This window comes from Globicephala melas, chromosome 6 (genome assembly GCF_963455315.2).
Source record: "Globicephala melas chromosome 6, mGloMel1.2, whole genome shotgun sequence".
NCBI lineage: Eukaryota > Metazoa > Chordata > Mammalia > Artiodactyla > Delphinidae > Globicephala > Globicephala melas.
The window spans coordinates 99,961,168-99,976,806 of record NC_083319.1 but is presented as its reverse complement, the minus strand read 5'-3'; the positions used below and the strand labels follow the sequence as shown (position 1 = coordinate 99,976,806).

Below are 15,639 nucleotides of genomic sequence, written 5' to 3'. Positions count from 1 at the left end.
GCAATTATTCTTTTTTGAGACAATAAGCGAACTAACAGTAAGGGTTAAATAATTTTTTAAAGGGTCGCGGGGTAGAGAGGAGTTGGGGTTTGAAAAGGGGGTTGGGGGAACTGGAATCTGCCAGTAGCAGCAATAAATGCAGAGTTGTGCCTCAGGCATAATATATCAAAGAAAATATAATGCATCCAGCTTAAAACTAATGATTGCCGTATAATTAGATGAGAAGCATTGTGCTATAAACGTGTATTCTTTAGCGTGCTGTGATTTTACTGTAAAAAAAAAGAGAGAGAGCGAGAGAGAAGGAGACAGAAAAACACAGAGCCCAGCAACATACTATAAAAAGAACCTTCTGTTGACTTCTCTACTGTTTAGTATTCCTTGGCTGTTCTCCCTTGGGAGTGTGTAATTAGTACTTTATGAAGAGTACATTTAAAGCAGTTTAATATTCACCTCATTCAATCTGAAACAATGTGATCCATGCTTAGACAAATCAGTGCTCCTTGCTGACATAACCTGTCAGAACATTACCTCTGAAAAGACCTTTCAGGAGGTTTGGATGTTAATTAGTTGTCTATCATGTATAAACAGAGCAGTGAGCAGAAGGGGCTCCGACAGGCCAGAGGGATACGTTGGGAAATGCATTTTGTATGAACGCGGCTTGCAGGGGGGTCTTCTCGCTCTCCCCCCATCCCCCCATCCCCCCTCCCCCGTGTCAGCAGCCACGCATGCTTTGAACCTCTTCCGGGCAAGAAAAGAGGTTTCCAGTGGCTTCAAGGGGCACCTCCAGCCCCCAGAGGGGACTGGGGACGCTAAAGGGGTCCCCCGTACACCACCCCTGCCCCTGACACCTGCTGGCGCCCCAGGAAAGGGCCACCTGCAAGTGTGGCAGGAAGCATGACCTCACAGGCCCACCTGGCTTGCTGGGAGGCTCCAGGCTTTGGGCCCCGGCTGGGTCCCACCTCCTGTGGATGGAGAGAGCCGGGAAGAGATGAAAGTGTCCTGATGCCCATCTCCTTGCTCCCCCGAAAACTCTGCTCCTCCAGGCAGCCAGTCCGCTGTAAACAGAGCTGCATGGTACAAAAGAGGACTCCCCGACACGGGAATTCATGCAACTTCCCTCCACAGCCTGGCTTCTCAGAGGGCCGGCAAGGTTCAGAGCGTACGGGGCACGGAGTCCAGACCCAGCCTCAGGGTGATCCTTTGCCAAAGTGCATCCTGCAAAGGCACTGCCTTCGTGAGCCGTCGAGGGATTTGAACTAGCTGTCCTTTATCCTGGACTTAGAATGCCCTTGTGCGAAGCGCTTCCTAGCATGTTGAAGGTGCTTACTAAGCAGTGTCAGGACATCATTCTGTTGTTCTTGCCAGGCTCGTGATTCCAAGATGGCATGGCAGCTGGCAGCAGGAACCTCCTCCCCTCCAGGGTCAAGCAAGCCCCACCCACTCAGCTGTGTCCCCCACTGGTCTTCCTTTCCCGGCTCCCAGCACCCCACCTTCCTTTAGTGGGCCCAACCCCCACAGGCTCTGTATTCAACATTCTTTCCATGAGCAACCACTAAGTGCCTACTGTGTGCACTGCACTGTGCTACATTCTGCAGCAGCAAAGATACGTAAGTCGTGGCCTCAGCTCACGGGCCATTTACAGACCCATAAACTTATTATCACAGTTTGGGGTAATTATAACTAGTGTCAGAGAGGCAATATCATTTATTGGTTAGGAAGGAGGGCACTGAGGTCATACTGCCTGGATTCAGACCCCAGCCTCACCTCGGGCAGGTTATTTAGCTGCTCTGAGCTTCGGTTTCCTTATCTGTAAAATGGGGATAAGACCCTTTCATGGGTTTTTGAATGTTAAATGGCATAATTCAGTAAAGTGCCTAGCGTAAGGTGTAGGATGTACTAAGTGCTCGATTAATGTTTGTCCCCCACCCCCAAATAGTATAATAATCAAAGTGCCTGAAGGCAGAACAGGGAGATACTAACTGTGCCTGGGTAGTCTTGGAAGGCTTCCTGGAGGAGGTGACATTTGAGCTATGTTTTAAAGGATTGAGTAGAAGTTTACCAGGTAAAGAAGTAACAGGATGGCTTTCTAGATACAGGAACAGTGAATTATACGTGGAAAGGGGCACAGAAATAAGCAGGGTGTTGGCGACAGGAAGACATGGCCCGCTGTGTACCGAGTCACACTGCTGAGTTCCAGCCCGGGAGGCTGGTCTCAGGTGACCCTCCAGAACCAGCCACGGGATGGCACAAGTACACAGAAGAGAGTGCTCCAGGTTCCACGGCTGGGTGATGATGGGGTTTTTCCAGCAGCCGAGGAACTAGTCCTTTTCACTGTATTTCTCAAAGAGAAGAATCGCCTCTCTTTTCGTGCCTAGCGCAACCATGGGTCGCGGTCCCAAGAAACACCTGAAGCACATAGCAGCTCCAAAGCATTGGCTGCTGGATAAACTGACTGGTGTGTTTTCTCCTCATCCATCTACCAGTCCCCACAAGCTGAGGGAATGTCTCAAGGAACAGACTTAAGTATGCCCTAACAGGAGATGAAGTAAAGAAGATATGCATGCAGCGTTCCATTAAGATTGATGGCAAGGTCCTCACTGATATAACCTACCCTGCTGGTTTTATGGATGTCGTCAGCATTGACAAGACTGGAGAGAATTTTCTTCTGATCTATGACACCAAGGTTCGCTTTGCTGTTCATCGTATTACATCTGAGGAGGCCAAGTATAAGTTGTACAAAGTGAGAAAGATCTTTGCGGAGACAAAAGGAATCCCTCATCTGGTGACCCACGATGCTCGCACCATCCGCTACCATGATCCCCTCATCAAGGTGAATGACACCATTCAAACTGATTTGGAGACTGGCAAGATTACTGATTTCATCACATTTGACACTGGTAACCTGTGCACGGTGACTGGAGGTGCTAACCTGGGAAGAATTGGTGTGATCACTAACCAGGAGAGACGTCCTGGTTCTTTTGATGTAGTTCATGTGAAAGATGCCAACGGCAATAGCTTTGCCACCCGGCTCTCCAACATTTTCGTTATTGGCAGAGGCAACAAACCATGGATCTCTCTTCCTCGTGGAAAGGGTATCCACCTTACCATTGCTGAGGAGAGAGACAAGAGACTGACGGCAAACAGAGCAGTGGATAAAATGATCTCTAAGTGACATGATTGGAAAAGTCTTTGTACTTAAAGATAACTACCACATAATTGGAAAAAAAGAAAAAAAAGAAAGAAAGAAAAAGAATCAAGATCTCACACTCCCCTGACCTGAGTACCCACCCAAACCTGAACCCACGGGCAGAGCTAGGCTCCCAGGAGGCAGTGGAACATCAAAGAAAGCAGGACCATCCTCGCCCGGCTCCAGCCCCTGCAGCTGTGAGCCTTCCCCCGCCCCTCCCGCCCCAGCATTGCCCGGGCTCTCTGGGGGGATGGGGGGATGGGCATACAGCCCCCAGCACCCGGGACACAAAAGTGCTCAGTACATGGTGGCTCTTACTCTGACCCACACTTTTTCCACAACTGCTTCCTTCTCTAGTTTCTCACTTGACAACAAGCCAGGACTCAAGGGGACCAGGGAGTCGCCGGTGTCCTCTCGGCAAAGCCCTGGGTCCCCCCGGGCCTCAGGTCTGTGTGGAGCCTCTCGTAGCCCCACAGATTCCCAGACGCCACCTCCTGCCCAAGACAAAGCTGGTGGTGGGACAAAGGTCCCAACCCTACACCCAGCCCCTCGACATAACCCCAGGTCTTCCTCTCCTCATGAAACCCTGGCCCTCTGCCTTCCGAGCAGGGCCTTGGTTGGTCACCTTGTAGAATATCCCAGACTCTGGGAGGGTGCTGTCCTCCCCACCACACAAAGGACAGGGTGGGCCGTCCCTCACCCACTGAGCCGTAATGATACCACCCCGCATCTCTCAGGCACCTGCTGCGGTGTAGACGCAGCCCTCTGAAGTAAGCAGGGACTATTACAGCCACGAGGCGACAATTCACTAAGTCCCGGGGAGGTTGAAGAGTGATCCGAAGGCCCTCAGGCAGGCAGGCAGCAAAACTGGGGGTCTAGGCCTTTTCTACTTCCAAACTCCCCCGCCCCCAACTTTACACTAGGCCAGGCATAGCAAACTACAGCCCGCGGGCCAAACCGGCCTGTTCTTGTAAGACCTGTGAACTAAGAATGTTTCTTACGTTTTTAAAGAGTTGTATGGAAAGAAAGAAAGAAACAAAGAACATGTGACCAAAATCGCCTGTGGCCCATGAAACCTCAAATATTTACCAGGTGGGCTTTTGCAAAAAGTTTGCCAGCCCTGTCCTGGAGCCCATGGGGCCACCCAGGGAACATTTGATTCGGGACCAGACACTGGGTACCAGAGATCTAAGTGGAAAAGCCACAGTAGGGAAGACAGACGTTTGACCAGGACAATTGCTGTGTGACCCGCCGCTTCAAAGCCATTTTTAAAAAGGTCTTTAGTAGAGATGAGATCGGGCTGAAGGGAACACCAGTAATTTCTCTCTCTCTGCAGGCTTTATAGTTGATGAAATTTTTCACACGCAATGTCTATTTCATGTAGTTAGTATCCTCACTTTTTGAGTGAAAAGTGGAAAAGCTGAGAGGGGAAATGACTGATTTATGGGTCCCTAGGGAATATCCTCTCCAGGTTCCATGACCTCAAAGCCACTGTTCTTTCCATCACACCAGGGCTGCCTCTGAGCCCCAGGCATCCGGGGAAGGGAAGCAGAGAGACGGTGCCGGGACTGGCCAGGAGGGGAGCTAGTGTGGTGACCACTAGTCCCAGCGCCTCTTTCTTGGCATACAGATTGCCTTTATATGCATCTCAGATTTCCTTTTTTTAACACAAGCCCAGCTATCTTGGAGCTGTTTCAGCCACTGAGTCAGCCCTTAAGAAAAGCACCCCAATTTGCTGTATCTCGGGGGTGATTCTAGCCCATACTCGTCAAGCTAAATAACCACCTTCAAGGTCAGGGATGCCTGATTTCCAGTCCCAGCTCTGCCGCCAGCCAGCTTTGTGACCTAGAACAGGCCAGCGTCCCTCTCTGTGCCTCCCTTTCCTCCCTGGGAAACGGAGTCCCCACCCCCTCCTTAGCCCACATGGGACTGTGGGAAAGTGAATGAGATCATGTCTGTGTGGGGCTTGGCGGAAGGAAGCAGCAGTACAAGGTAGTATTATTTTCTGGGTCTAGCTGGGCAGTTGCCATGAAGCTGCTGAGATGTACAAGTCTTTCAAAGGCCTCGGGAACCCATCCCAGGAATGCCATGGGAAGGCAGTGTATCAGAGCCAGCTTAGGCTCCCAAGCCACTGGGGAGTGAGTTCAAAGCCCAGCTCAGCCACTTACCAGCTTTGGCAAACCACCCAATTGCTTTCAGCCTCAGTTTCCCCACCTGTAAAATGGGAATAATCCCAAGCACAGAGGGCTGCGTGGTTAAGGATTAAACAAACTAATCTTCAGCACTCATGTCTGTGAATACCGTGGGCCTCGTCAGGACACCTCTTTGTGTTTTTCCCTGAACTGCGTCCAAATAAAGCACAAATGTCCTCCCTCCACGTCCCCCCTCAGGATGGCCTTCTGCAGGAGGGACGGGCTGGGCTTACCAAGCACCCCCTCTTAAAAAAGAAAAGTGAGAACCGAAGCAGTGAGCCCAGGCCCCTCCCAGCATCACCCAGGCAGCCTGTGACCTGCAGGGCCCGGGGTCCAAGGCCAGGGGACTGGGTGAGGGCAGATGTTCCCTGGAGCCCTCTCCCCTTGATCAGTGATGGAGAAGGGCCCCGAGTTCTGGACCCAACAGTGCCAACTTTAGCAGCCAAAACCCTCCGGCCGGCCGGCCAGCCAAGGGCAGCAGGCCACAGCGCCCTTCACCCTCACCAGGTGCAAAATGAAGGGCCTCAGTGAGCCCCAGGCATAAATGAACTGTCTTCCTGGCCTCTTTTTGGAGGGCAGGAAGGGACGCAAAGTTGGGGGATTGGACGCCTACGGAGAAGGTCTCCGGGAGGCAGGAGTGCTGATGGAGCCGTGGTTGAGGTTGGTGGTGGCCCAGGCCAGCAAGGGAGCTGAGACATCCTTCCAGCAGAGGGTGTGAGAACCAGCCACCAACCAGCCGGGCCTCCTGCAGCTGACACCAAAGCTGCCGAGCCAATCTGGCCGAGACGGTCTGAATTAGTCACCAGTTTGGCAAGGAGTTAAATCAGTTACATAACAGCCTCCCTTGCTCTCCACTGGCTCTCCTGAGCTGGGCTCTCTCGGGACGAAGGGGCTGGGGTGGTGGTAGGGAGGTGACATTCTGGGAGCCGAGGGGCTGAGGTTCCCGCACCAGCCCTCCCCAGGCCCGCTCCAGCCCGGCAGGGCCAGAAGGAGGCGCCAGCTCTTCGCCTCCTATCTGAGTCCTGGCCACCCTGCCTCCCAATCTCTTGCTAGCCAATCCCTTGCTAGCCTTGCAACCCGAGGGCTCCAGGCTCTAAGGTTAGCAGGGAAGATGCCCCAGACGAGGAGTTAAACTGTTTCTCAGCTCATGGCAGCTCAGAAGCACTTCAGAGCACTCCCAGGCCCACTTCTGCTTAATCTGTTATAAGACATCATTATAATTCACTATTTTCAATAAGCATTTAGCAAGCACCTTTGGTCGTGCCCTGTTCAAGGCATTGTAGCAGCTACCAATGTGAATAAGAAACAGATACACAGCGGCAAAAGTAGCTTGGAATTATAACACCTTTCCTCTGGAAAGGAGAGCACTTTCATGTAAAGGAACTCGAAGCCACGGGCCCCATTTCCTGCTGCGGGTCAGATTTAATCCCTGCATAAGGGCTGGAGAAACCAGCCTTGACCAGAGAAATGCCCGAAACGGTGCAGGCTTCCTGTGGCCGGAGTTTCTTGCTGATTTACTCACCCACTGCTCTTGGCTGAATGAAGAACCATAAATGCTTAACAGTATTAATAATGGGTGACGGTGATGGTGATGAGCGTGATGACAAAAATAACGTTAGAGAAGAGTACACGTGTCCCATTTGGGGCCCAAGCCCTTGGGACTTTAATCCTTCCTTTGTCCCTATTGGCACTTCTGTTACACCCACAAGGTAATAGAAAACAGGAGTAGAAGCTTGGGAAACATTTAAGAGTCATTCACGCAGACTTTCTGGCTTCAAGCAGGACTTGACTAACTCATCCAGGAAGAGTCACCTTTGCAGCAAGTGGGTGAACACAGGCATCCACAAGTGGAGCAGTAGCTTTGTGGGCCCTTCCTTCCCCCCACCCCAACCCCGCAAGCCTAAGTTAAGGGAAAGTCCCCAGCCCAGGCTCTGGGGGACAGTGATAATATCAAGGGCCACATTCCCTGCTCATCATTCTACCAGATATGTGACATTAGGAACTGGTAGAGAACTCAGAGATTCCCTAGTCCAGCCTTCATTGTTCAGATGAGAACACAGAGGCCCAGAGAGGAGAAATGACTCACCTGGGGCCACACAGTAGAGCTGGAACTCCAGCTCCCATCTCCTTTTTTTTCCCCAAAGCTCATTTATTTTATTTTTTGAATATTAATTAATCAATTAATTGATGAATTAATTAATTATTGGCTGTGCCGGATCTTAGTTGTGGTACACGGTATCTTTCAGTTGCGGCGTGCAGACTTCGTACTTGCGGCACGCGAACTCTTAGTTGCAGCATGCGTGCGGTATCGAGTTCCCCGACCAGGGATCAAACCCGGGCCCCCTGCATTGGGAGCGTGGAGTCTTACCCACTGGACCACCGGGGAAGTCCCTCGCATCTCCTTTTATTACGCCGTGAGAACCGGGCAGAGAGAGGTGATGGAGGACAGATGCAGGGAAGCTATAAACCTCCCCTACTCGTGGAGGTCCACGCGATTCATAATTCCTGCCTCTCTGGCTCTGTAGCAGGCAGGTAATAGCTTTGCAGAGAGGGGGAAGCAGCTGCCCCAAGGACGACATGCAAGTGGCCGTGATGCCAAGTCAGTGTGTTTCTAGAACAATGAGCCTTTCCCCTGTGCTCAGCTCCCTAGAAAAGAGCTTAAAGAGGTAAACTACCCTTAGGCCCGCAGGCAAATTCCTGATGAGAATCTGAAAGTTTCTATCTCCCAAAGATCTCTGAGTGTCTACTTGGGAAAAGCTTCCCCAGCAATATTTACAGCCAATTAGAGAAAATTAAAGCATTAAATGGGAAACCTTGTGTCAATTTAGGCCATGCAATCGCTCACTCATTTAGCAAACTTCTACAGTGTCTACTCTGTGAGGATTCAGTGATGAAGACGATAGGGTCTCTGATCTTGGTACACCCGCGGGCTAGTAGGTGAGACAGAAGAAGGAGCAGTTACCTCGGGGACTTTAATTGCTGCAGTGTAAGACATTTGGGGAGCACAGGAGAGGCGAGGAGTTGGGCAGCTTCACAGAGGAGACGCCGGACCCTGGGCTCTCAGGAGCCACCTGGAAGCCACAAGCCTACCCTGGGCAGATGCACTCTGATCCATTTGCTTTTAAGTTTCTCTTTGCTCTTCATCCCTTCCTCTTCCCCAGAGTTCAGACATTCTTTTTCTCATGGGAACATACCCCCTCAGCAACCCCTAGCTCCTGCCTCTGCCTTCAAACTTTCCTTTCCCACCATTTTCCCCATTTGGGATCCAAACTGAGCCCACACCCTATTGATGAACGGGTAGACTTGGCATGGAGGTTGTGGGGAGGGGCCCCACTAGACTCACCCGGACAGATGTGCTCTGTCCCCCACACAGCTGTCTGGGCAGCCCATCTGCGCTCACTTCCTGCCTCCCAGCTCTAGCCCCTCACGCCTCCCACACAGGGGTGGGGAAGTCTGGTCCAAAAGCCAGTATTCAGCCCTCCTACCCACCCACCCACCAGCACACCAAAGCCAGTAGCCCAGGGCCCTGGCTTCCACCCTCCACCCTCCTCCACAAGGAATGGTGGCCTGGAAAGGACTTCAGCAAGGTGGCCACTCTGGAGGGCTCTGCCTCGGGGTTCAACCTCAGGCTCCGGGCAGCTACAGGAGCTGCCCAGCTCTCTAGTTCTCCCAGCAACGTCTGTCCATATGAAACACACTACAATATCACTGATCTGATTTCAGTATTTGGTCACAACTAAGGAGTCTGCTTCGCTCTGGCCAGATGTCTCCCAAGGAAGGAAAAACTATTTTCAAAAAAAGGTTTTATGTGAAAAGGTGTCCCAGCTAAAAGTGTGCCCTTGCCGCGTTGACTCATTGTCAAGGTCCACGTGGTGTCCCCAGTTTCAATGCTGGGAGGCGGGAGGAAATGGGGAATCTCACGAGGAAGTGACTTCTCTGGAAACCTGTCTGCTTCTGGGACGCTCTCAGTTCCCTCCTGGCCCCTGAGCAGGGCATGTGCATTCTCTGGGACTGTAAGGATAATTCAGGCAGCTCTACGCCTCCCGTGAGCTGAAAATTTTTTAAGGGCAGGAACTACAGTCCCATAGCCCCCAGCCCTGGCTCTGTACATGGTAGGCACTCAATAAGAGTGTGCTGAACTGGGCTACTCCCTGGCCACCTGCCTGCGTCAAACAAGAAAGCGGGGAATCTGATTAACCCTCTCAGTTTGCTCTTAGGAAACTCAAATTGGGCAATCAGTTAAAGGAGAGACATCGCCGTGATATGTCTCCATGATGGAGAATGGGGACGGGAGAGTATTGGAGGAATGGGAAATTTGCCTGTAAAATTAACAGGTGTCTCCTACTCAACCCAGAGCCTTTTCTTTAATACTGTGTCCTAATGCATTAGGAGTTAGGGAGAAAGATGATAAATTGTTCCCTTTTCCTAGAAACGGAAATGTCTTAGGAGTGTGTGCAAACCCCAGAATCCTACATCTCCTGAACAGTGGGATTGCCTGGATGGAAACCGGCTTCTCGAAGCAGAAATGAGCCCCCAGAACAAGGGCTGGTGCCAAGAACAAGAGCAAAGCGCTAACCCAGGCTTTCTTGTTGCAAGAAGGGATTGCCTTCCTGACCGCCATTTTTAAATGAGGGGAAATTCCAATTCGCCCCACTCTTCCCACCACATCCACAGACACACACAGCCTTTGTATATGACTGTAGGTGAGGGGCAGTGCTAGCCTTTCTGCCAGGCTGGAAACCCATTAACCACGGATGTTGATTCGGGATTTTCACATTGTTCATTTACGCGTCCTCAAGGTGACCAGACAACTGTGGAGTTAGGTTACTTTATTTTCAAAGTGTTTTGCTCAGTATCTAAGAAAGAAAATTTCTTTCACAAAGACATTCATGTCACCATTTTTCCACTTTACAAATCTGGCCACCGTAACAATGGCGGAGACCCTGAAATTCAGGTCCCAGCCTGAAAACTCTGATCACCCGATAAGTCTGAGCTTAATGTAACAGAAAGAGAAGGTGGATGAGAGATGGCTGATGACAAGAGGGTTGGATGACAGCTGGGCAGAAAGGCAGGCTGATAAGACCACAGCAGGCAAGGAACCCCATCCTTGTCCGGGGCCTTTGAGGCAGGCTGCTTGGCAAAAGGAGAAGCTCCTTTGTTTTAGGAACGGTAATTTATGCCCCTGTGCTTTCAAACGAGAGTAACCCAAAGTTTTCTTTAAGTACACACACGCGCACACACACACACACACACACACACCTTCCCCCTCCTCCTCCTCCAAGGCAAGGCTTCTTTCCACTAGCCCGGTGATTTGGGGCCTCTCTCCCTACTACAGGTTTAAGAGAAAGGGAAAATCCATATTCACCAATTCACCCAGATTATCCCACTAGTTCATCGTGCCAGGGAAGCCCCAGGACCGCACAGATGTTCCTGGGTATCAGACCCAAGGTCCACAAGGCAACTGGATCTTGGAGGGAAGGGACAGAGTTTCATTCCAACCACCCGCAAGAGTCAAAAATAGTCTTGTGGGCCCTCCGAGACCCCCAGAATAAGAGCTTCCATGGGCTTCTGAGTTGAGGACCCCAGCCTTTGCTCTCCTAATCTAGGGATTTAGGTTTAGGGTAGCAACCCTCACCCACCCCAACTCTGTCCAGAAGCAGGAGGCTTGACCTTGGACCCCCTGCAACACGGATTCCCTGGGACAGATTTCACAACCCAGCACTGAGTTTTACTACAAGTTTCAGACAAAGAAGGTGTGTCGGAGCCGAGAGCGTGCTTCTGCCCGCTGCGTGGGTGTCAAGTTAAATACCTTCTTGTCAACACTTGAATGTGTCGAACATCACTCACATGGGCATTCTTTAAGAAACCTATTAACTTAATTACCCAGGCTTTTATTTTTTCTCCCTCTCCCCCCATCCATGCACCTTATATAAAAATTTGGCTTTCTTCTTTTCTGAGATACTTTTGAGGTAACTCCTCTCCCCTCGGTACAATACCTATATCTTGTTTATTTCTCTAACAGTCAGGGTGGCTGCCCTAGTTAGACTGACTCCTTGCCTCGGGTCCTGGCGCTGCAGGAAGCTAAGAGACAGCAAAGCGTGCTCCTAGCGATGGGGGAGTGTGGGTCCTCTGGCATCCTCTTTTCTAACTGCCGGACAGGAGTGGAAATCTAGAGGAGAGCAAGGAAGGGATAAACCAAGCTCCTACAGGGTCTGACCCCTCCTTCCTCTAGAAAAGGAGAGAGGATTCACCCGGAGACACAGGTCAATCAACAGGCACTTATTAAACACCAGCCAGGTACCCAGAATGATCCACTTAGATCTTGGAAGAAGAGAAAATTCTGCCCGGGGTCAGTTTTTCCAAATCCCAGCTGCATGCACATCCAAGCCCCTGGGAAAATGAAGGACTTCATTTGGTATAAGGTATCTCACACCGGGAATCAGGAGAACCGGGTTCCAGAGCCATGTTGCCTATAAGTGGTCCTGTGGATGCCGGGGCCCTGAATTGGTTCCTCAGTAAAAGGTAGAGGGTAGACCTCGCTAAGGGGTCTCTGAACTCCCTTCAGATCTCATCATCCACGGCTCATCTGTGCTTGCACGGCTGTCGGCAGCTACCCACCTACACGGGGAATCTGCTCAAAGAGAGCGAGGGAAAGGCAATGTCCAGACAGGCAAATGGCGACCATCTCAGAGAGTTGATCCATGTGCTGTGTCTGGGGGCCAGGCCCTGGATGGTGACTCCCCTGTCTGGGGAGGGAGGAGGTAGGGAGAGGCAGGGGCTGGGGCAGGCGTGGCTTTCAGTTCAAGCAGGGTCAGTGGAGGTCATGAGCCTGGGAAGGCAGCTGTGCTCCTAGGGCTGACGTGACAGAGAGGGGACCTCTTGCCCACAGATCTAAAGCAAGAAGAGCTACACAGAGGCCCAAGAGACGTGTGAGGGAGGTACCCCCCAGCCAGACCTCAGGCTCCCCTTCACTGCATTGTGGGAAGTCCGGGCTGTCAGCTATGATAAAGGAAGAACACAGCCCTCAGCTTTCCTGCCAAAACCATGCATAACCGAGAAGCAATTTTCAGACCTTTTCAACTCTCCCCCTTCTCCTTCCAGGGAAGTGAAAGCCCTGGAGCAAATTCAGAAACTCCAGCGGAGCTCTGTGGGACACCCCTTTCTGTACCCACACCTCAGACTGTCCTTTCCCTAGTTCCAACAGCGGCTCCCCCCACCCCAGACTCTCTGTGGACCAGTTTGGGTCCACACAGCCAAGAGGCATGGGTGTGGTGAGTCCCCTGTGTGGAATTCCAGAGTTCGAAGGGACCCAACTGGTCATCTGGTCCAGCTCCCTGCCTCCAGGCAGGTCTGCTGCTAAGTCGCTCACCTTCTGTGAATGCTCCAACATGTACAGTGACGGCAGAGAGAGAGGCCTGGTCTGCAGGCAGAGCCTCGCGGCTTCCCAGTCAGGAAGGGCTCTTTTCCCAGGAAGCCCTTGTGGGGAGCAGGGCTTGTGGGGAACTCCAGGACTACCTGATGCTGTTCCCACCCACCTCCCTGACTCGGGGCTGATAAAAGCCCGGTTACCTCTGATCCACACACACACACACCCTTTCTTCACTCACCCCCCAGCCACCCCCTCCATCTGTGTGCAGTTGGAGAGGGGGTGGGGCACTGGTGGAGGCTGAGGGTTTGACCCGAAGGCTGGAAAATTAGGATCTCAAGCCCTCAGCGCCCTCTCCCCCAAGGCATCTAGCATGCAGCTGCGCCCTGATGCAACTCTCCGCCAGGGGGGTTCGGGGACCCAGGATCCCTGAGGCCTGGGCACACCTTCTGGGGCAGAAGAGAAGGCATCCCATTCTGTCCACACTCTGACCATGTCCCATCACTTACTGGCTGGTGGGCTTCTCTCCCTGCCCCCAGAGGGCTCCTCTCAGTGGTCCCTCCCATCTCATAGTCTTGGAGCCCCCATCTCAACCAAGAAGCCTAAGAATACCCTCTCTCGGGGCATCCCCCCTTATCTCCAAATGTGGGGGGGATCTGCGGTGACAGAGGCTTGGAGGGAGGGCAAAGCAGCAAAGGCTAATTTATTTCCCTTCCACACCTCCCTACGCAGTGTGTGCACATGTGTGTGTGTGCGTGTGCGTGTGTGTCCGTCCAAGTTGTTGGAATTGACTAAGAGTCTAAGCATTGCATAAGCCAGGCCCTGGGTCCAGGTGAAACCCCTCCCCGCTCCCCAGGCTGGGACACACATCCCTCCAAGGCCAGGCTCTGTGGGAGACCGCACGCAGCCTGGGTCTCCTGCTCTCAAACTCACACATTCCCCGAGAAAACCCCTGGGGCCTCTGTGGAAAGGCTTGCTGGGATACTTTTATGGCAAAAGAGGAAGTCTGGGGCATCATTGGAACACTCCGGGCCGAGGATTGGGCAGACGCCCAGCAGAAGTAGAGTCAGACCACAACCTTCCCCATCTAAGCAGCCTTCAGCCCCTTTCCTAGTCTCAGGCTGTTCAGTTAGGTAGGATCCCCAGGGTCTCACTGCTGTGCCTCAACCCTCCACCACATACACACACCTTTGTGCATGCATGCACACATACATGCATAGGTGACTCACACACATGCATACACACACACACACACAGCGCCTGTCCTGCTGTTCACACGGACTCGCCCAGATCTGATCATAGCAGGATCCGGCCCAGAGAAGCACTGAACTCAGAGTTGGAAGGAAACCTTGAGGCTAGAGCAACTTCCTCAAGAAATTACTTTCATTATTTGACAGAAGAGTCTACTGAGGCTCCCAGATCCAATGCCCAGGGTCATCCAGGTCCAAGCCCAGAACTCCGTGGCCTCTCACAGTTCGCAGATTAGGAAGCTGAGCACAGGAGGGAAGCTGGGTCCCACAGAAGTTTGGGGGAGAGGCAGGGCCTGGACAAGGAGGGGCACCTCCAGGCGGGTCCAGCACTACGTATCATTTAGAGCTCTGATGTCCAGCTCAGTAGCTACCAGCCACATGTGCCAATTAAAATTAAACTTCATCAAAATTTTTTTTAATGTTTAAAAATTCAGTTCCTCAGCAGCACGAGCCACGTTTGAACTGTTCAATAGCCACATGTGGCTACCAGCTACTATATAAGACAGCACAGATCGAGAACATTTCCATCATCACAGAATGTTGTATTGGATGGATAGGGAGGAGGTAGACTAGGGGAGCCAATATGAAGAAATTGGTTTCCTGATAGAAGCTTGGGGTCCACGTAGGAAGGAGAGGAGGAGAAAGAGGAGAAGAGGGCAGAAGAGAGGGGTGAAGAGGAAGAGACTGGAGAGAAAAGAGAACAGAGGAGGAAGAGGCTGCAATAAGAGAGAAGGAGAGGAAAGCAAGGGAAATCCTGTGGTCGAGAGCTGACCAGCTACTCCTAATCTGAGAGACCGACACTCTCCCCCACCCTGCTCCATAAAGGCCAGAGAACAGAATCACAGACCCTACGGTCAGGGGCCACAGATACGGCATCTGGTGGTTTTCCAGACCTGAAGAGCCCAACCTGTCCCCAAATGGATCAGCCCTTGTGACCAGGCCTCTCTCCATCCCCCATGGTGGCTTTCACACCTGGGCTCCTGGATTCACAGAGATATGGCACAGCTCCTTCCATTGGCAGGGGTTGAGGGGCACATCTAACAGGGATGGCCCTGAGGCCCTTTCACAAATCACTGCAGCAAAAATGTTTCCTGGGAAAAAAGAAGGAAGCAAACAAGCGAACTGAATCTAATGAAATATAAATGCTTCTTCTGCCACAGGTTGGGTTCATTTTCCAAGCCAGGGGACAGCACCTTGACTCAGTCCCATAGACATATAATCCATTTTGTCACTTTCTCCCACATTCTTCTAAGCAAGCATTTGAGAGGCACCGTTGAACTGGGTGAAAAGAATCACGTCTGAAATCAGCAATATCTGGGTTTAATCCCACTTCTGCCACCTAATGACCTGAACAAGTGGCTGCTCTCCCCCAGCCTCCATTTCCTTCCTTGAAGGGTCATTGGGATGATCAAGTGCACTGATGAATGTCGAATGCCTGGACCAGGCCTGCGCTGGGTGTGTGTCAGTCCCTCCCCTCCAGGCCCGGGTATGTACCTCTGCCACAGGAGCAGGAGACAGAGCAGCGGGGGGCCAAAACAAGATGCTCTGGAAGAACTCAGGGCCAGAGGAGATGCAGAAGAGCAAACAGCTGTGGGTCTAGCCTGGGGCGGGGGTGGGGGATGGTTCTGTACTACAGAGGGGAAA

General features: G+C 52.0%; 1 protein-coding gene and 1 pseudogene across 1 annotated transcript in view; both read left to right on the top strand.

Moving 5' to 3' along the window:
* The window catches only part of PEBP4 (phosphatidylethanolamine binding protein 4), a 212,760-nt gene that overhangs the window by 165,411 nt on the left and 31,710 nt on the right, over window positions 1–15,639 (top strand). The window lies entirely within an intron of this gene.
* On the top strand, window positions 2,383–3,168 carry LOC115840124 (small ribosomal subunit protein eS4-like; annotated as a pseudogene).